Source organism: Mustela lutreola, chromosome X (genome assembly GCF_030435805.1).
Source record: "Mustela lutreola isolate mMusLut2 chromosome X, mMusLut2.pri, whole genome shotgun sequence".
NCBI classification, from domain to species: domain Eukaryota; kingdom Metazoa; phylum Chordata; class Mammalia; order Carnivora; family Mustelidae; genus Mustela; species Mustela lutreola.
The window spans coordinates 73,443,921-73,465,112 of record NC_081308.1 but is presented as its reverse complement, the minus strand read 5'-3'; the positions used below and the strand labels follow the sequence as shown (position 1 = coordinate 73,465,112).

General features: G+C 33.0%; 1 pseudogene; it reads right to left on the bottom strand.

Moving 5' to 3' along the window:
• Positions 1-4,891: 4,891 nt before the first annotated feature.
• Positions 4,892-5,648, bottom strand: LOC131820992 (nuclear pore complex protein Nup50-like; annotated as a pseudogene).
• Between the last annotated feature and the right edge of the window lie 15,544 nt (positions 5,649-21,192).

Here is a 21,192-nt window from a genome sequence, read left to right as displayed (position 1 = left end):
ATGCACTATGCTTGCATTTCGAGTGTTCTGAAATAAAGAATAACTGGCAAATGCTCAAAAGGAAACAACTCATTTAACTTTAATACTAAATCAAAAAGGCTTTCTCAGTTATTACAGTAATTGTTTTGAATTCTAATATTAAGGTGGAATTTTTTTCTCTACCCCAGAACAGGTAGATTTTTTTCTTGCATGCAGCATATAAAAAATATGATTTAGAACTGAAATTTCAAAACTATAATCCTTTTAAAGAAAATCAGTTCATAAATGGTTGACACTCTTGTCCTTCCGTGGAAAACCCAATCTGAAACTTCTTTAAAAATTGGACACACATTTTCAACCTATAATTCTAATAATAAAGACAGCACAATGCTCAATTTTCTGCTTACTGGGGAATGTTCAAAAGGATGAGATGGACACATAACAATTTTTAAAAAGTTCATTGGGATGCTCAGCATTTGTCAAGATGTAACACAAATGGATTTAGAATTAAAGATTAATAATCTTAGCATCCATATTCATCAGTGATATTGGTTTGAAATTCTCCTATTTGGTAGGGGCTTTGCCTGATTTGGGGATCAGGGTAATGCTGGCTTCATAAAAAGAGTCTGGAAGTTTTCCTTCTGCTTCAATTTTTTGAAACAGATTCAGGAGAATAGGTGTTATTTCTTCTTTGAACGTTTGGTAGAATTCCCCAGGGAATCCATCAGGTCCTGGGCTCTTGTTTTTTGGGAGGTTTTTGATCACTGCTTCAATCTCATCACTAGATATCAGTCTATTCAGGTTGTCGATTTCTTCCTGGTTCAATTTTGGTAGTTTATTTTTTTCCAGGAATGCATCCATTTCATCTAGGTTGCTTAGCTTATTGGCATATAACTGTTGATAATAACGCCTGATGATTGTTTCTACTTCCTTGGTGTTCATTGTGATCTCTCCCTTTTCATTCATAATTTTATGAATTTGGGCTTTCTCTCTTTTCTTTTAAATTAGTGTGGCCAATGGTTTATCAATCTTATTGATTCTTTCAAAAAACAGCTTCTAGTTTCATTGATACGTTCTACTGTATCTCTGGTTTCTACCTCATTGATCTCAGCTCTAATCTTGATGATTTCCCTTCTTATGTGTGGAGTTGGTTTGATTTGTTGTTTATTCTCCAGTTCTTTAAGGTGTAGAGACAGCTGGTGTGTTCTGGATTTTTCAATTTTTTTTGAGGGATGCTTGGATGGCTATATATTTCCCCCTTAGGACCGCCTTTGCTGTATCGCATAGGCTATGGATTAAAAACACCACACTTCAGGCCATGTAGATAGTATACTTCATAGCTTCTCCAACTAAACATAAAAGTTTGTCTACATTAAATATTTTAAAGCCACATTTCTAATATTATGTTAAAAATAAATCCAACTAAACCAATGTGGCAAAATTTAGCTATTAATACAGTAGAGGAAGAGATGGTGAGCTCTCTAGGGGCCAAAAGGACCCCTCCTCCAAGTAGCATACAAGTATTTAGAGTTTACAGTAAAATCCACATACCTTCAGGCTCTTTATGTATTAATACATGATTAAAGTGGAGACCATGAACTTTGTAGAGCAGAAGTGACATGAAGGAAATATCACATTGTAAGTTATGGCACATGCATCACATTTGTCCCTGTAATTCTCACTTCAACACTGAGTCTTAGCAACAGCGATTTGCTGGGAATGTTAAGGGAAAAATCCATGTATATTCACTAATTTAAAAATATATAAACCATCCTTTGGGTGGTTGGTTACAGGTGACTGAATCCTGATATTTTCATTGGCACTGTGGTACTCCTGAAGGTACCTGAGAGATCTACCATCTCCTGGGGACCATGGGAGTATGTGTGGCTAAGGTGGGACACACTAGATGATATCCATGCCCTGTATTTTCTGATCCTTCTAACAGTTAGATAAACCTACAGTGAAGAAGCAGGGCCACTATTGCTGTGACAGTATTGACCACCAGTTTACTATAAATCCCCTGTAACAAAAACTCACAAATATTCTCAATTAAAAAAAAAGAAAGAAAGAAAGAAAAAAGAAAAACCAAAAGTAATTGCCACTCATTCTTTAGCTCTCTCAATGTGAATTTGACCACATCCCATAAATGTGTAAGCCTACTTCTTTTTCTGTATTTATCCAGAGTCACACACTGGGACAAATTCTTTACTGGAATCAGAAAACAGTAGTGCAGGAATCTCACGATAAATGTTGGGCCAACTACTATACCTGAAGTGTTTGAGTTAACATATTTAATCATAAAATTGTTTCCCTGTTCCCTTCATATCTAAAAGTTGTAACTTCTTTTTTTTTAATATTTTATTTATTTATCTGATGGAGAGAGATTACAAGTAGGCAGAGAGAAAGGAGTAAGCAGGCTCCCTTTTGAGCAGAGAGCCTGATGTGGGGCTCTATTCCAGGACCCTGGGATCATGACCTGAGCTGAAGGCAGATGCTTAACCCACTGAGCCACCCAGGGACCCCTAAATATTATAACTTCTTTTAAAAACTGTACTATTTATAATTATTTTGAGTGTTCTAAGTCAGAAGACATTATATACTGAAGATCAGAGTATGTGTGTGAACACTCAGAGAAAGACGCTGAGGCTTTAAACAGGATTATTTGGTACCAGTGTTAAATGATTAATAAGGAAGGGGCGCCTGGGTGGCTCAGTGGGTTAAACCTCTGCCTTCGGCTCAGGTCATGATCTCCAGGGTCCTGGGATCGAGCCCCGCATCAGGCTTTCTGCTCAGCGGGGAACCTGCTTCCTCCTCTCTCTCTGCCTGTCTCTCTGCCTACCTGTGATCTCTGTCAAATAAATAAATAAATAATCTAAAAAAAAGATTAATAAGGAATAAAATTAGACATTTAAACATTAAAATCTGCATCTAATTCATGTGCCAAGAGTCTTCAAAGAATACTCAGATTAGTTACATAACAGCTATGGAGAAATGACACAGATATTCTTGTACATAACCACGGCTCCTTTCCAAATAGACATACTAAATACCTTACTCTTAAAAAAGTAAATGGAAATTTTATATATAAAATATAGAATATACTTCTCTCTAAAGCTAAAGGCAACATTTATACAGAGAATTTTAATTCCATTACCTTATTGCATGTTTCCTGGTTAATTCACATGGTTCATGTGTAACGAAATCTCCTAGGACTTTAAGTAATAAGTAGCTCTTAGATCTATAGGTTTTATCATAGTGCAAATAACTAAGACATATTCTTTTTCTTTTGTATTATTGTTTAACTTTGACTTAACTTTCTTTTTTTTTTACTAAGGTTTGCTGTCCATGGTCCGTAAACTATAAGCTGCCAAATTTGTGCTTTTAAAACTCATTCCTGGGAATCTCCCTCTATTCTGTTAGTTTGTAGGGGAATACAGAAGTAACCAGTACCTCATGAATGAAACTACAAAACCCCATCTACAAAACCAAACAAGCCACTTGTTCCTTTTTTCTTTTCCTAGTTTCAGAGGTAGAACTTAGTGATTTATCAGTTGCACAATACCCAGTGCTCATTGCATCAAGTGCCCTCCTTAATACCCACCCAGTTATTCCTACCCTCCACTCCACCTCAGCTACCTTTAGTTTGTTTCCTAGAGTTCAGCATTTTTTATGGTTTGCCTTCCTCTCAATTTTCCTCTTATTATATTTTTCTTTCCTTTCCACTATATTTATATGTTTTGTTTCTTAACATGAAATCATATGTTTTTTTTTCTTTCTCTGACTGACTTATTTTGCTTAGCATATTACCCTTTAGTTCCATCCATGTGGTTGCAAATGACAAGATTTCATTCTTTTTGATGGCTGAGTCATAGTCCTTTTGAAATTAAAAGACTGTTCCTGGGGTGCCTGGGTGGCTCAGTGAGTTAAAGCCTCTGCCTTCCGCTCAGGTCATGATCTCGGGGTCCTGGGATTGAGCCCCGCATTGGGCTCTCTGCTCATTGGGGAGCCTGCTTCCCTTTCTCTCTCTCTCTGCCTGCCTCTCTGCCTACTTGTGATCTCTGTCAAATAAATAAAATCTTTTAAAAAGAGGAAAAAAATAATAAAAAACCCCAGTTCCTGGGTAGCTCAGTCTTTTAAACATCTGTTTTCAGCTTGGGTTACGATTCTAGGGGACTGGGATTGAGCCCGGCTTCTCCCTTTCCCACTCCTGCTTCTACGTTCTCTCTCTCCTCTCTCTCTCTCTCTCTCCCTTTCTCTCTGTCAAATAAGTAAATAAAATCTTTGGATAAAAAAAGCAGTTCCTGAATCAAGTAAAACAGGGTTAAAAGTCAATATCTGGAAATAAAAAGCCAAAGACTCTAATGTTGAGGGGGGACATTTAGTACTCAAAGTTCAACTTTAAAATAACAATAAAATAAAACAAAGAAAAAATATCTCTGTCACAGTGTGGGAGGGTGATTCATTTGGAAAGAGCGCTGTTCTCCCAGATCAGTCAAGTCCACCAGAGATAATGCTACAGGCAAGTTTCCTTCTGGACACAGGGTCTGTTGGAAAGCCTTGCCAGCAGTGGCAGCAGACCCCAAAACCTGTGGATTGGAACTATCTTTGGAAGTCTAATTGATATTCTGATTTCAGTCTATTAAGAAATAATTTGTGCTCAGTTTAATAAATGAACACTTAAAATCTTCCAAAAATTTCATTCAAATGTATTTTATACATTAGACAGTTCTTAATAAAAGGTAATACAGTTTCTTGACATTTAACATTTAAAGATTTTATTGGACATATTAATCTCACAAAAGTTTTAAGTTATCCATAAGTTCTTAGAATGTTGAAGAGAAGTAAAACTGACTAAGTTTAAGGGATGGTGGGAAAGCAGTAATTTAGCAACAATTTCTCAGTCAAACTATGTTCAGGCACATTTTTCCTCCAGTAAAATTTTTTGGAACTCATCTGCATCCTTGTCTATTACCTAAATTAACATGGTAACTGGGATGGTGATATTCTTCTCATTGATAGATGGGTTTGGAACACATACAGTAAGTATAGCTCTTTTTCCCCTGGTCAGGTACAGGGTATGTGGGGTGGAATGGGATCACTCAGTAATGTTTCCTAAATTAGTGTCTGCCCACATTAAAAGTTATGTATTCTGATTTGATGTAGGTTTTAAATGCAAAGTATCCACACCTATCTCTTGTAAAATAGTTTACACTTCTTGGAGTTAAAAAAAAAAAAAAAGCATCTTCTTTTACTTCAGTAACTACTACTTTGGGTGGGTCCTCATTCTCTTCTTCATCTCTACCTTTGTATTTGTTACTGTTGCCTTCAGCTTGTATCTCCAATGTTTTTGTGGAAAATGGTGAAGAAATAGATATATTTTTGTAATATCTTTGCCAAATAAACTGAAGCTTCCAGAAGAAAATAAAAATCCAGGCAAGAACAAGAGTTTAATGAGCTTAAGATAAAAATATTGAAATGGCCTTTCTTACCCATTCCAGCATAGCTCTTCTCAGATTTGTGCTTTCCTGGAGTACAGCAACTTCTTATTTGGGTTTGGGAATTCTCAAGTAGGTTTGTTTGTTTGTTTCTTTCTTTCTTTCTGCCCATACTTCATTGCTATATTGATGTATCTAGGAGAGAATTACTTCTGGGACTTTCTGTTCTACCATCTTGCTAATGTCATTATGCTCTTTTTGACATGTTGTTATCAATGATATGGTAGCCTCATACATAAATCCTGAAACATTGTATGTATGCATGCATGTATGTATTTTTCCTTGATAGAGTTTGTGTAAGATTGAAGCTGCTTCTTTCAACGGTGAAGTCACTTGGGCATGAATTTCCTTAGTGAGAATGTTAGCATATGAATTAAATGTCTTTATTCACTATAAAACTAATCAGTCTGTATTTTTTTTCTTTTTTGATAACCTGCATTTTTCTAGGAATGTATTCATTTCAACTAAATTTTCTACCTGGAGTGTCACGCATTTAATCATAATAATATCTTATCTTTATAATTACTGAAAGATTTTTGGTTTTGTCACTTTTTAATTTTTGATCCAGTTACTTGTGCTTATTTTTCTTTTTCTTGCTCATTTGTAATAGGGATGTGTATTATAAGCCTTTATGAGAACTTTTAGCTTTTCCAATTTTCTTTATGGTAGGATTGTTTCTTTATTAATCTCTTAATTTACCTTATTTGTCTTTTCTACTTTATTTGGGTTTATTTTGATAACCATTCCTTCATTTCTTATGATAAATTGTAAGTTAGTTAAATTTCTATATTTTACCTAATATAAGATTTTAAGGCTACTCATTTTCTTTTATGTTTTACACTGACCCTCACAGGTTCTGATACTTAGTATTCTCATTATTATTTAGTTAAAATATTTTCTTTTTTCCATTATTTCTTTTTTGTATAATAAACTATTTAAAAGTGTATTCTTAATTTTAAAACATGTGGAGATGTTTCTGGTTATCTTTTTAAAAAATTCTTTTTGACCATATTTACATGTGATACATTCTGCATTATTTGAGTTATTTGGTATATGTTGATATTTTCTTTTTGACTGCATTTATGTCTTTTTTAAAAAAGATATATATAATCCATGTGTTCTTGAAAAGAATGTGTGTTTTGCACTTTTGGGTGCATACATGTAAACATATCTGCATGAAGTCAGTTTTTTAGTAATAATATTCCAGTTTATATTTATAATGACTTTTTTTTCTCTCTGTTCTATTAATTGCACATACAGGTATATTAAAACCTCTACTGTGATTGTGGGTTTTCCTGCTTATCCTATGTGTTTATTCAGTTTTGCTTTAAGGTATTAAGTATGTTTTCATTTAGTGCTTTCGTTTTTTCTTGTTGAAATAAACATTCATCATTATATACCGACCTTTTTGCTTCTAGCAATCTTTTTACCCTGAACTTAATTTTTTTTAAGATTTTATTTATTTACCTTAGACAGAGCTAGAGCACAGAGGGAGAGAGAGCACACAGAAGGAGAGGGAAAAACAGACTCCCCACTGAACAAAGAGCCATATGCAGGGCTCGATCCCAGAACCCCAAGATCATGATGTGAGCCTAAGGCAGAAACTTAACCGCTTAACTGACTGAGGCATCCAGGCACCTCACCCTGAAGTTTATTTTTGTCTGATATTTCTATAGCTACATTTGCTTTCTTTTATTTAGTACTTTGTCTTTTTCTAGCCTTTAACTTTTCTGTATATTTATACTTTGGTTCTGTCTTTTGGAAATAGCATAAGATTGAGTTTTTCTTTTTCAGTCTGACAATGTATATTTTTAAGATGGTAACATTAAGTCCATTTATATTTAATGTGATTAATAATATATTTATTATATTATTTATTACCTATTTATATTATATTATATAATTATATATTATATTATTTATTATTTATTATATTATGTATTATATTAAGATAATAATAAATTATCTTACTTTGTGCTTTTAATATCTTACCATTTCTATTTTCCATCCATATCCTCCTCTTTCACTCCTTGTTTTTTTTTTTTTTAATTTTCTATTATTTTTCTTATTATATTTCCCCCTCTTTTTTTTGGAAGTCAAATACACTTTATTGAATGCTTTAAAAATTATAATATGCATCCTTGAATTATGAAAACAGGATGTTGCTTGATTTTTTTTGGTCTTTCTCCAAGACAATGAGAGGAATTTATAACACTTTCATTCTTTTTTCCTCCCTATTCCTGAATTATATGCTAATTGTTTATCATATTTTAATTTTCCTCCTTCTTGTCCCTCTTTCTTCTCTCTTTTTCCTTCCTTTCTTTTTACATATTATGTCTCACACAATATAATGTTGTCTTATATAGCTATTGTTCTCTTTTGTTGCTCTTCATTTCATTTCTTCCTGGGTCTGTGATCACCCTTTTGTATTTTTTCTTTCATTCTAACTGCTGAACACTTTAGAATTTTGTTTATTGTTTTTCCTGTGGTAAACTTTTTCAAATTTGTGTCTACTTTGTCTTCTTTCTTGGAGGATGTTCCCATTGAGTATAGAATTCTAGAGTTGGCAGTCATTTCCTTTAAATATATTGAAAATAGCATTCCTTTATCTTATGGCTTCCAATGAAGTTACCGATAATTCAGATGTCCTTACAACTGCTATTACTATGAAGGTAAACGCTTTTTATTCTGACAATTTTTAAAATATATGTTTTTCTTTTTCTAAAGCATCTCTAAAATGTGTCTAGCTGTGTATTTTTTTTCCTGCTTGGAATTTGTTAGATTAGTCAAATATGTGAATTAGCATTAAAAAAAAGATTTTATTTATTCATTTGACAGAGAGAGAGGGAGATCACAAGTAGCCAGAGAGGCAGGCAGAGAGAAAGGGGGAAGCAGGCTCCCTGCTGAGCAGAGAGCATGATATGGATTCCATCCCAGGACCCTAAGACCATGACCTGAGGTGAAGGCAGAGGCTTACCCCACTGAGCCACCCAGGTGCCCCATGAATTGGCATTTTTTAAAAGAATATTCTCAGCTGTAATTTTTTCTCACATTGACTATGTCCTATTCCCCCCCACCCTTTTTGGGACTTCTTTAATGTATTACACTGTATCTTTTCTTTTTTATTTTTATCTTTCATACATTCTAATACAATATTGCTTTGGAATTTGTTTTGCATATTTTATTCTGACCTGTTCTCTAGTTCATTGAGACTATATTCAGTGGTGCATATTTTATTGTGAAACTAATTTAATTAGTTCTTAATTTGTCATAGTATTTTTCAAGTTTGGTGTTTTAGTTTCTTCTTTATATATGTGTGCTCTTGTTTCATTTCCCTATTAAAAATTTTAAGCTAAACAGTTTCTTGAATAAAATAAGCATAATTGTTTTACAGTTTGTGTTTCATAATATCTAATGATATCTACAGCCTCCACGTTTTTTTTTTTTTTTTTTTTTTTGTCTATTGTTTTTTCTGCCACTAGCTTATGTGGTTTTGCTTCATTATGGATCTATTTTCCTGTGAATGTGTTTGAACATTCGATACATTTTGTAGAAATAGTATAAAATCTCAGATTACTATATTTTTTGCCAATGATGATTTTAGTTTGCTTTTGTTAGTTTCCTGGGGACAATAACAAATCAACAAGTTAAAGTCTTGTTATTTTCTGGCCTCAAATTCAGACTGCTGTTTTTGTGTGTATTAGTTTCTTTCAGGCTTGCCCTTACACCTAGGGTTTAACCTCTTGTGTTCTCATTCAAAATCAGGGAAAATGTATCAGATACCCATCTTTTGAAGATTCTGAGCTTTGACTCTTTTCTGCTTAATATTAGGAAGTCACTCAATATTCAGTTCTATCTCTCAGCTGCCTTTTTTAGATCTGAAAATGCTCCAGGGGTTAAAGTATCTTTAGTTTACTGTTCTTTACCACATTTCATTGCAGTAATTTCTCATTGTCTCCTTAGCTTTTGTATGCTTTTATGAATATTGAAAAATATTTTCTGGCTTTTCAGTTATAATCACCAGAAGCTGGAGGAAATTAGTCTAAAGCAACTTGTCTGCCATTATAAGGAGAATGTCTTCAAATGATATTTTTATTTTTACCTTTTTTCTCTTTCTTGACTGTGCTCTGGAAGGGTGAGTCTTAACAGTTAATTGACTTTCACATAAATACTGTTTTTTAAAAGAATATGTTAGTTTGCTAAAAGGGGCACTTTAGTATCAGATAGTATACAATATTTTTTTCTAAGCACATGGTGCAGAAATAACATTCAGCATATGTTTGTTTAATGAAAGAATCAATTAATAAATAAAAAGAACATAGCATGCAACTTTCAAATAATAAAAATTCTACTACTATTGCAATAATGATATTTTATTTTGTGTTTGGTCTAATAAAGATAATTTTCCTTAAAAGAATGAGGTAGAAAATAGGGAGATTCCATAGTGAAAACTAGCATCCATCAGAATCTTCTCATGACTGAAATTATATTTTTTGGACATGACTCAAGTTCTACTTCAAGTTTCAAGATTAATGATAGGATTCAATTCTTTAGTGTACTTTGAAATTAATTTAAATTTAGGAGATTATTATTTTCTCATTCACAGCAACTATATTTCCAAGGAGGATTTTGGTAGTTGAAATATTTTAAGAATTGTATTCAGCAGTGATTCATATATGAGATGGGATAGTTTTTTCAGAAAGTACAGTGGGTGCTGTATAGAATGGTTAGTGGTAACATTTTGGACAATATATAAGGAGTAGGAGTTAAGGATAGAAAAAGAAAGCAGTTGGGACGCCTGGGTGGCTCAGTTGGTTGGACGACTGCCTTCGGCTCAGGTCATGATCCTGGAGTCCCGGGATCGAGTCCCGCATCAGGCTCCCAGCTCCATGGGAGAGTCTGCTTCTCTCTCTGACCTTCTCCTCATTCATGCTCTCTCTCACTGTCTCTCTCTCAAGTAAATAAATAAAATATTAAAGAAAAAGAAAGCAGTATTTATTGATAAATAATTGAAGACAATGTACTCATTAAGTATCTATTTTGTGAGATGTGTTTGTAAACCACGTTAATTTTTATTATAGTTTAGAGTTAACGATACATACACAAATGTATGCTTTTCACTCAAAAACTATGTTTACACTTTCCTATATATGCAACTGAGAAAAGGAATTAGTTTTTGTATTTAAGGATCAACTAAGGGTAAAACCTAGTCATATGTCCAAGTAGGTTAGGCCCAGATGGGGATTTCATAAAGGTACAAGAGAGCTGATACCAGAAGGAGGAGGAATACTAAAATGAAGTAATAGCTATATAATTAATACTTGGAACAACAAGGGTTCTATCATCAAGGATACAAGGATGAACAACCCAATCCATGCTCTCAGGTAATTCACCTTCTAATAGGAAGATAAGCAGAAACCACATTTAGATATTAACGATCAGGATAGAATAGGCACTGATGAATCAAGATAAATACAAGCCTTACCTAGAGCAGAGTTCCAGAGTTCAAGTGTTAATACTTTAATTACTTGGTCATTGGAGGTTTGAAGGGGGTGTCCTAGGTGAAGAACTGAGATGACAAAAAGCAAAAGAGATTTTGTTTGAGACACTGGATCTTAATCACCTTTTATAGAATAATGCAATGTTATAACAACTAATATGGGTATATTGGAACTTACCCAGCCCTGGATACAGGAAACACAAAGAATGACAACATATAATAGAGTTCGTATATCACAAAGTGAGGTCAAAGAAATGAGACTCTCAAGTGCTGCCTGGGGTTAGACTTAAGAGAGAAAGTAACACTTCAACTAGGTGTGGAAATATGAAAGAGTTTGACATGAAAGTAGTGGTATAGAAACATTTCAGAAACATTGACTGGCTTGTTTGAATATGGTATGAAATAGTGTGAAATGTTTAGAAAGCCTCTAATTTCTCAGTTCAACTGAAGTGTAACTTGAAAGGAGGTAAGTGCAGGTGGTGATATTAGAGAAGTAGGTAGAAGAATTGATTTGCCCTAAGCCATACATCTAGTAAGTGGAAAATTAATTATTTAAAACTTAGTACTCTCTGACTCCAAAGGTTATGCTTTTTCCACTACACTTGTGATTTATGATGCCTCTTTGAGACGTATCATTTGTTGAAATAACATGCAGAATGCACAATGTATATAAAATATAAGATTTAGTGTGTTTTGATTGAAATAGGGGCTACAGTTGGCAGTCTCTTAGGTAGAAATTCATTTCTCTATAAGTACTCCTTTTCCCTCTCATGCCCTTCCCATTCTGCATATTGCATGGACTAATTTTTATAGGAACTCCGAGGGGAAATTGGTTAATTCATTTGGAGGAAGTCATAGGAAGATTAATAAGAGAGGTGACATTAGACCTCAGCCTTGAGTGACAAACAGATATTTACCAGACACAGAAGAGGGGAGTAAGACTGCAGAAAGTATAGGGGATGGAAATGACTGCAGAAAAGTAGTTTTGACCTACTTTTTCCTAAGGAACTTGGACATTAACCTGTGAGCAATAGGTTATCATTAAAAATTTTTCAGCAGGAGCATACCACAAGCAAACTGACATTTTACAAACATGATTCTGACATTAGTGTGTAGAATGGAATGGGATATCAGAAAAGCCAGGGAAGGTAGGTCATTTAGGAGGTTATTATTTCAGCAAGAAATGAGGTGGGTCTGAATTTATACCCTAGTAGTAAAATGGCTCTCCACTCTGAATTGAGGTAAGATAATGGAAGTAATTTATTATTATCTGATTATTCAGTATTTAGGTCTGTGTACCCTAATTCTCAACAAAATAGATTAGCTGAAGGGGTTTCTCACGAGGAAAATTAAACCTTGATTTGACATTTTGTCTGATAATTTGATGGTCCATTACTGGTTGCCTTTGGAAATATAATTCATAAACTTTAGAAAGCGCCTAGTTGCTTTGTGATTTTTTTCCTTTGCTTTAGAATGAGTTTCTTAAAAACAGCAATTCAGCAAAACCACACAGAAGTTCTATGACCGACACTTTTTCTATATTTCTCAAAAGTGTTCCACAGCTTGACTAGATACAATGTAGATGGTTTCTTGTGTGCTAGAGTACTCTCTAGGCTTACTTGTTTCTTATAATATAGGGTATGCATCTGAGGATCAGTGAAAAAATCCATCTGAATACAGGATTTAATATTTTTGGAAATAAAATAACATAATTTATAAATCATATATTATTTTCTTTTCTTTTTTTTTCTTTAAGATCTTATTTATTTATTTGAAAGACAGAGGTTACAAGTAGGCACAGATGCAGGCAGAGAGAGAGGGGGAAGCAGGCTCCCCACTGAACAGAGAGCCCCAATGCAGAGATCGATCCCAGGATCCCGGGATCAAGACCCAAGCCGAAGGCAGAGGCCTAACCCACTGAGCCACCCAGGTACCCCTTATATTATTTTCTTTGAAATCCACATTAACTACTATTATTTTAGGCTATTTTACATCCTATATTGGCCAATCCTTATATTTGGCTAGATATATATGCTTCTAACTGTTTTTGAAGCCTTTAAAGTTTTTATTCATGTCAAAGAGGCTTGATGCAGAGGAGAAGGCATCAAATATGAAAGCTTCTTTACTTTTCTGATGAATGTGGTTTAAAATATTCAACCATAGAGACATTTGTACCAGACATAAAGCCAAGTGTTGTTCCTATTTTCAAAACCAAGTTGTGAAGAAAACAGAAGAAATTTAAATGTTTTCCAATAAGGCTGATATAGTGAAAATCCGTCCCCTTATAAGTTCATATGTCCAAGTCAATCTTATGTGACTCAAACATATGGCAGTGCTGCATATGAAACCAAAAGGAATTTCTAGCAAAGAGGCCTTTACAATTTAAGATTATGGTCTCTACACACTGTGGTGTAAGTTTTGCCTTAGAAACTTACATAGTTTCTAAGACACTTACATAGAGCATCTGATCTCACAATTAATGGTGTTTTTTTCTTCCCTCCTCACTTCCCTTCACCTCATTATAATCTACTTGAGTTTGGACCAACACAATTTAGTTATCTCTTATTTCTTGCCTTTTCTCTTTTAATGCAAAACGCCATGATTTTGCAGGGCATTTCTTCGCGGCAGATAGATTATTCCATTCTTCATTTATTTAAGCATGAATACTCATACTATGAATTAATTATGTTTTCTTTATGATAGTGGTGGGATAGAAAACTTGGAATGTAGCTTCTTTGCCAACTTTCACTTTCTTACCTCATCTGTTTTCCCTTCTGTTTTTCCACTTTTCCTTTTTTTAATATTTCTGTTCTCTGTAGTCCAAAGAAACAGGAAGTTGATGATGAGCTGAGAGTGCTGTAGGAGCAGGGACATCCAATTCCTTTTCTACATTTCAGACCTTCATCTATGTAGTATCAGCGTAAGTGGCTGAGATGTGAAAATACACAATTAAATCTTTCTGTCAATTGGTGGTATTACTGGTTCATAAGAGCTAAGTGTTAAATTTTCAGAAATTTTTTGAGCTAAGTGTTAAACCACTTATTATTAAAAATTAAATTATATGAACTTACAATTAAATAAGTTATAATTAAAAGTAACAGTATTTATCAATTCTTAATTATTTTGCTACATTTTGCTATTATCTATAATCTTAAGGTTATTTACATCTGTTGCACCCACATAGTGGGGATACTATACAATGGTGTGCCACTGTACATCATTTCTCAATTCTGCCTTCAATGATATCATATTGTTAGCTTGAAACTGGACATAGTATTTACACTATGGACATTGGCAAATGCTACAAATAATGATTTGATTAATTGGTTGTTGATTTTTTAAACATAAGAATGAGCAAACTATAATCTATGGGTCAACTATAGCTTACCATTTATTTTGTAAATAAAGTTTTACTGAAAAGTAGCCAGTTCCAGTACTTCAGTGATGGAATTGAATAGTTGCAAAAGATACCGAATGGCTTGCCAAAAACAAAATAGTTATGGTATGTCACCCTACATAAAAAAATTTCCAACTCTAGGTCTAAATTTAAGAATGTGGTAGAAAATGCTAACAATGCAGATTAAATTTACAAGTGTAATGTGTCTATAGATGTGACACTCTGGGTAGCACACACACACACACATACACACACACACACACACACACAAACACACACAGGAAATACAACATTTTCCAGCATGACACAATATATATATATATGACACAATATATATATAATGGGAGTTTTTATATCACTATATAAGTGTGGATGGCCACTTGCCAGCATCTCCATAGCTAAGGGCTTAAAAAGGCTATCTCTATCATTTTAGAAAAATGATACATATGCTTAAATTGGAATTTAATTTATACATTTCTGTTCACACATTTCTAATACGTTTTCCATATACTGGAAAATAACCAGGTACCCACTAAATTTCAAATTCCTTTTGATTTTTTTTATTTCGAATTTCAAACTTAATACATCTTGGAGAAAAACACTGCTATATATAAATGTTTATAATTGAATTATGCAGTAAGCTTAAAATATTTCAACAGATTTACTTTTAGCAAACAATTGAGCTAGGGCAGTTCATACTCATATGTTGATGTTTATTACATAAGGAACAATTAAAACAGTTTATGTGCTTCCTAATTAATTCTTCTGTTTTTTTTATACCAAATCAAATTGGACTACAATTCCTCTTAATACATCATTCTGTAACAGATGAAAAATGAACAGTATAAATTTTGTAATATACAATAAATTCATGTCTTTCAACACACAGGACGCTGAATATTTTCAGCTTAGACCAAAAGTCAATATATAGTTTTTTTATGCCATTTTCCCAATGCTACCTACTTGTTTGAATTGACTTTCTGCATATTAGCTGATGGTCTTATGAGAACAAGAATAAACTTTTGAATATTTTTTCCTTTTGAATTATGGTTCATATATGCCTAACTGTGTCCTATAAGCTGATTTCCCTGGAGAACTATTATAATGCAGCTCACATTGTCACTCACCTACACTGCTGAACTTGCTATCAAATAACGTGCAGAACAAGACAGATTTATGATAAACTAAGCTTGAAACAAAATAATGAATTCTTGACACTTATCCTGTCTCTAATAACATGACTACTAATTCTATCAGATTTAATTTTAAATAAGGAAGTTACATTTCCTCTCTTTATATTATATAGAATCCCTCATATATTCCCTAGGTGAATATGGTTTATGACTATATGCTTTTCCTTCTAAAAAATAGAAGTGAACATTTTTCTTTAAGCCATTAAACCAGTTACTAGAGGTCATCTAAACTCTTCTTTCAGATTAAATTTTGGAGTACACTTTCGGGTTTTTGCAAATTAAAATAACTATCTTTTTTCAGTGAAACCATGTAGAACTATATTTGAATTGGAAATATCAGGATAAACTCATGAGATGAGTTATATTTAAAATTTAAAAATAATAAAATAACTATCTTTTAACAACTTTCAGAGACAATAATTTTCTCTAAAATATGAGAGACTTTTTTACATTATTGTAAATAATAATATTGCACATTATGAAAATATACTCTACTATAGTGAAACTCAACAAATTGTAAGCAGACATAGTTTTTAAAAAATTTTTGTGTCTGTTGAGCCCTTTGTGAACTTTATTAGAGTGGAATACATCTGTATGTGCATGTTGATGGGGGTAGGGGGAGGGCAGAAAGGGAATATAGAGAGAGTATGGTGGCTTATAGATATAGCTTATGCAAAATACTGCTCAGAGGAATTAATCCTTTAGGTTTGGTCACTGAGTCCTTTCAATTGCTGCCTTAATGATGCTCTAGTATGTGAAGCCACAAACAGGGAAGGAAGTAAGGATGCGGAAAAGAAAATAAATTCTTACCATAATTTAGTTCTTCAGTGCTTGGAATGGTACCTCTCTTAAAAGTCACTTAAAATCCAAGAGAATTGTACCACAGAGTATATATGAATACACACACACACACATATGTGTATATACACATATATATGTGCGTATATATATACACACATAAACACACACATACATATACACAATAATACATACATATATATTTGGATGTGTGTGTGTGTATTTGAATGTGTATATATATATATTTGAATGTATATGTATGTGTGCATGTATATTATATATATGTTTAAGAATAGCTTATATTCTTAGGATAGGAAAAAGTAATGTTTGAACAAGGAAAACACTGGTATTTATTAGAATGCTTGTTAGTAATTCAATCTATTTGAATTCACTGAGCTACATTGAGGTATAATTATTATATAAATAGTACACATTTTTGACTTATGCATTTTGATAATTTAGCACATATGTATATTCCTATGATATCATCACCAAAATCAAAGTACTCAATGTATTAACCGCCAAAGATTTTAGGTTTTTATTTTTTGTGTGATAAGAGCACAGTCTGATCATGTTTTGTCATCACTTTTAAGAGAACATGGCAATAGAAAAATCAGTAAACTGCTATAAAGATAACAAAGTGTTTTCATTCACTCATCAAGTATTTATAAATTGACTACTTTGTGTTATGTACTCCATTTTTTGTCAGAAATAAGACAGTAGGTATACAAGACAGTAGGCATTACCAACTCTCAAGGAATTTAGTCTTAAAGTAATTGTAGATGTTAAAAACAATAACATAAATTACTAATTTAAATTTAAAAAAAATACCACAAAAAAGAAATACAGGGTGCTTCTTACAAGACTGCTTGCAGGGTGGTTAGGAAAGGCATTCTGTATCTCCTTTGAAATTCACAAACTCTGTGAGGTAGTAAGAGCCAGTATTATCATTTTCTCTATTTTGAATATGTACTAATTGAGGTCTAAGAAAGTGGAAAAACAAAGATTCAAATATAGATTTTTTGAGAGTTTTACTGTGCCATGCTCCTTTCCTGGCAGCAGTAATTTGACAATTGAGTATTATGACAAATTTCCTCTAAATTTACTCCTGAAAGATTTGTACGCTTCCAAAAGTTGTTTTTATTTCCCTTCTCCAAATCATCTCTCTTCACCTTAAAAATCTCATGTCATAAGTAAACTATCTTCTTTTATTTTATTAAATTACTAACAGTGAATCATATTGAGTGAATGAGTTAATGTTTGGAACTTTAAATTCTCGTATCAGGTTTTATGAGAGAAATTAAGTTCAGAAACGGAAAATAATTATAATGCTTGCATAAATGGAGTAAAATATTTTCTTCCTATCCTTGACCTTTCTTAAACACTCTATTAAATACACCCTATTAAAATGCACCCTATTAAATAAACTCTATTAAGAGTCGTACATGAAATGAAACAGAACAAGTAAATGGTATGATTTTTTTTATCTTTTGAAAAAGAAAGAAAAACAAACAAAAATAAAACATATAAACAAACCCAAAGAAGTAGGATTTGCTTTTTTCTGCAGAGTTTAGAGTGGTGGAAGACAAAAGGTAGGATGAGGAAAAGTAGAAAGATTTTTTTCCCTTTTCTTTTTTTATTCAGTGCAAACTCTGCTGAAAAGTTAAAAGAGAAACCTACTCAATGAAACAGTAGTTCCTGCCACACCAAAGTGTTCATGGTTTTAGGAAAAATCATCAGCAGGCCTGGAGGTAAGATAAAAGAGTCATACATTGACAAGAGATAAAGTTGAAAAGAAAATGTTACTCTTTTTCATAGCTAACTTTATAAAGTTGATGAAGATGAGTTTTTCAACATGGGAAAGGAGTGAAACCATAAAGAAGACTACTACTCTGACTTATATGTGTTAAAACTGGAAAAGTGTGGATTCAGTCAAACAATTTAGTAAAGAATTATTCAATGAAATTATTTGATAGAGTTTACTATTTTATTGATTGAATTGGCTAGTTAAGGAAACAATTTGTGGTTACTCCATGTAATCAAGACCTTGCGTCTAAGGGAAGTAATAACTTATTTTGTTCCATGCGTATCAAACTACACCTTGAGTACTGGGCTCAGTTATGGGAGCCACCATTATATGCTTAGTAATTAAATTTTAGCATGCATCTAATTTCGTGTTATTTTGTAAAAAATTATATTTTTATCTGATCTTTCGTTCTGCTTTATTTATGTATTTATTTATTTATTTATTATTTTCAGTTCTGTTTTATTTTACATGACATTGGGAGGTGCAAATAAATGAAACCGTATCTTCCTTTTTTTTTTTTTTTTTTTGAAACTGTATCTTCTTGTTATATGGGGCCTCTAAAGATCTAATCCAGCTATTAGTGCCATATGTGAAGAGCGTAATTGATAAGCTGAATTCTATTGAGTGAGGTATAAACATACATTCAATCAGTCATGTCAGTCATAGGAAAGATTTGAAGTGGTAAGACTGACCAAGGTGATGAAAATGAAGCTAGGCCACATCACATAAAAAGGAGCTAAAGAAAATGGAGGACATTTGGCTTGTGAAAAATTATTTTCTGTAATGAGGACTTGGGGTGGAGGTGGAAAGGAGAAGTCTTCAAATGTCTAAAGAACTACTCTAAAAACTTGATTGTTAAGATGCCAAGAAGCGAAATTAAATCAATAAATAGAATTTAAAGAGGCACACTTTATCTAAATACAAAGTGAAACTTTCTAACAGTCAAAACTCACCAAAAATGATATAGATTATCAGGACATACCAGATTCTCTGTCATGTGAGATGTTCAAATATCTGGTAATTGCATGTAGGGTTATAAGAATAATCAAATGTTGGCATCATGAGAAAAATAAATAAGATGTACAAAACCTGATTTTTTTTTTCATCTGTAAATATTTCAGTACATTTCTTTTTTTTTTTTTAATTTTTTATTTTTTATAAACATATATTTTTATCCCCAGGTCTGTGAATCACCAGGTTTACACACTTCACAATTTATTCACTTTTTTGGTTTTAAAATGTCTTTCCCTTTTTGAAATGGTGTTAGAAAAAAATTTAAATATTCTTTTTAAAATTTTTTTAATAAACATATCATGTATTTTTATCCCCAGGGGTATAGGTCTGTGAATCACCAGGTTTACACATTTCACAGCACTCACCATAGCACATACCCTCCCCAATGTCCAAAACCCACCACCCTCTCCCTCCCCCCCCCAGCAACCCTCAGTTAGTTTTGTGAGGTTAAGAGTTTCTTATGGTTTGTCTCCCGCCCAATCCCATCTTCTTTCATTTATTCTTTTCCTACCCCCCAAAACCCCCATGTTGTTTCTCGACTTCCTCATATCAGGGAAATCATATGATAGGTGTCTTTCTCTGATTGACTTATTTCGCTATGCATAATATCCTCTAATTCCATCCACATCATCGCAAATGGCAGGATTTCATTTCTTTCGATGGCTGTATAGTATTTCATTGTATATATATACACCACATCTTCTTTATCCATTCATCTGTTGATGGACATCTAGGTTCTTTCCATAGTTTGGCTATTGTGGACATTGCTGCTATAAACATCCGAGTGCAAAAAAAGTTGGTAATTTATGAACATTCACAAAATAAAAGGAAATCTACTGGTTTGGGGAATTAACATTTTTGGAAGTACTGGACTAGATGACCCTTTCAGATTCTTTCCTATGTTGAGTGTCTGTGATTAAAATTTTGAACAGGTGGAGCACCTGGTTGGCTCAGTGGGTTAAATAAAGCCTCTGCCTTTGGCTCAGGTCATGATCTCAGGGTCCTGGGATCGACTCGGCATCTGGCTTTCTGCTTGGCAGGGAGCCTGCTTCCTCCTCTCTCTCTCTGCCTGCCTCTCTGCCTACTTGGGATCTCTGTCTGTCAAATAAATAAATAATCTTTAAAAAATTTTTGAAAGGGTGACCAAAAAAGTGGAAGTATCTTTATAATCATTTAGAAATTTTCATGAATAAATTTATCATATTATGTTTTTTTTCTACTTCATGCTAGGCCTGATTTGCCCAAAGGCCCTGTACCTCTAGCAAGGGAAGGAGAACTTACAAAGAGACACAAAGGATGTAGGTCCTATCTGTTGAACACATCCTGCTTCACAGTTTTGCTATTGCTAGCTGTATTCTGTATTCTTCTCCACTGTTTTACTATGTCTCTTTGAACTTCTTTGTCAAGTATTTTTCTGCATTAATGTCTCTACTATTTTAAATGATTATTCATTTGGAAGGTGTCATTAGAAAATAGGTCAAAGTAACTAGTGAATGAATAATTTCATGCATAAAAAGGAGTTATTTGGGGGATTATATTTGTAGTATTAGAGTCTTACAAAGATTATTTCACTCAGTTTTACTTAAAACCTTATGTTCTTGTTTTGCAGTACATCGTGTTGAATACATTCTCATGCTGACGAGATCATAATAATTTCCCAGAAAAGAGCTGTATCTGTGGTCTGCATGTAAGCATGTAAAAATGGTTGAAAATTTCATACCTGGGCTAAGATATTTTACTTCTTTTAATTTGTTATTTTTCACATATAGCAATAAGAGGTTTTAAAAATCTGAAATATATGCGCTGTTTATGTGTAGATTTGACTGAAGATACAAAAGTAAGAATTTTTACTGTTTTGGTACTTGTCTTGAGTAAATTCTACCTAAGATTTCAACAAAACTATTTTCTTAATAAAAATTTAATTAATTAATTAGTTAATTAAACATATTTTATTTATTTATTTGACAGAGGGTGGGATAGTGAGAGAGGAAACACAAGCAGGGGGAGTG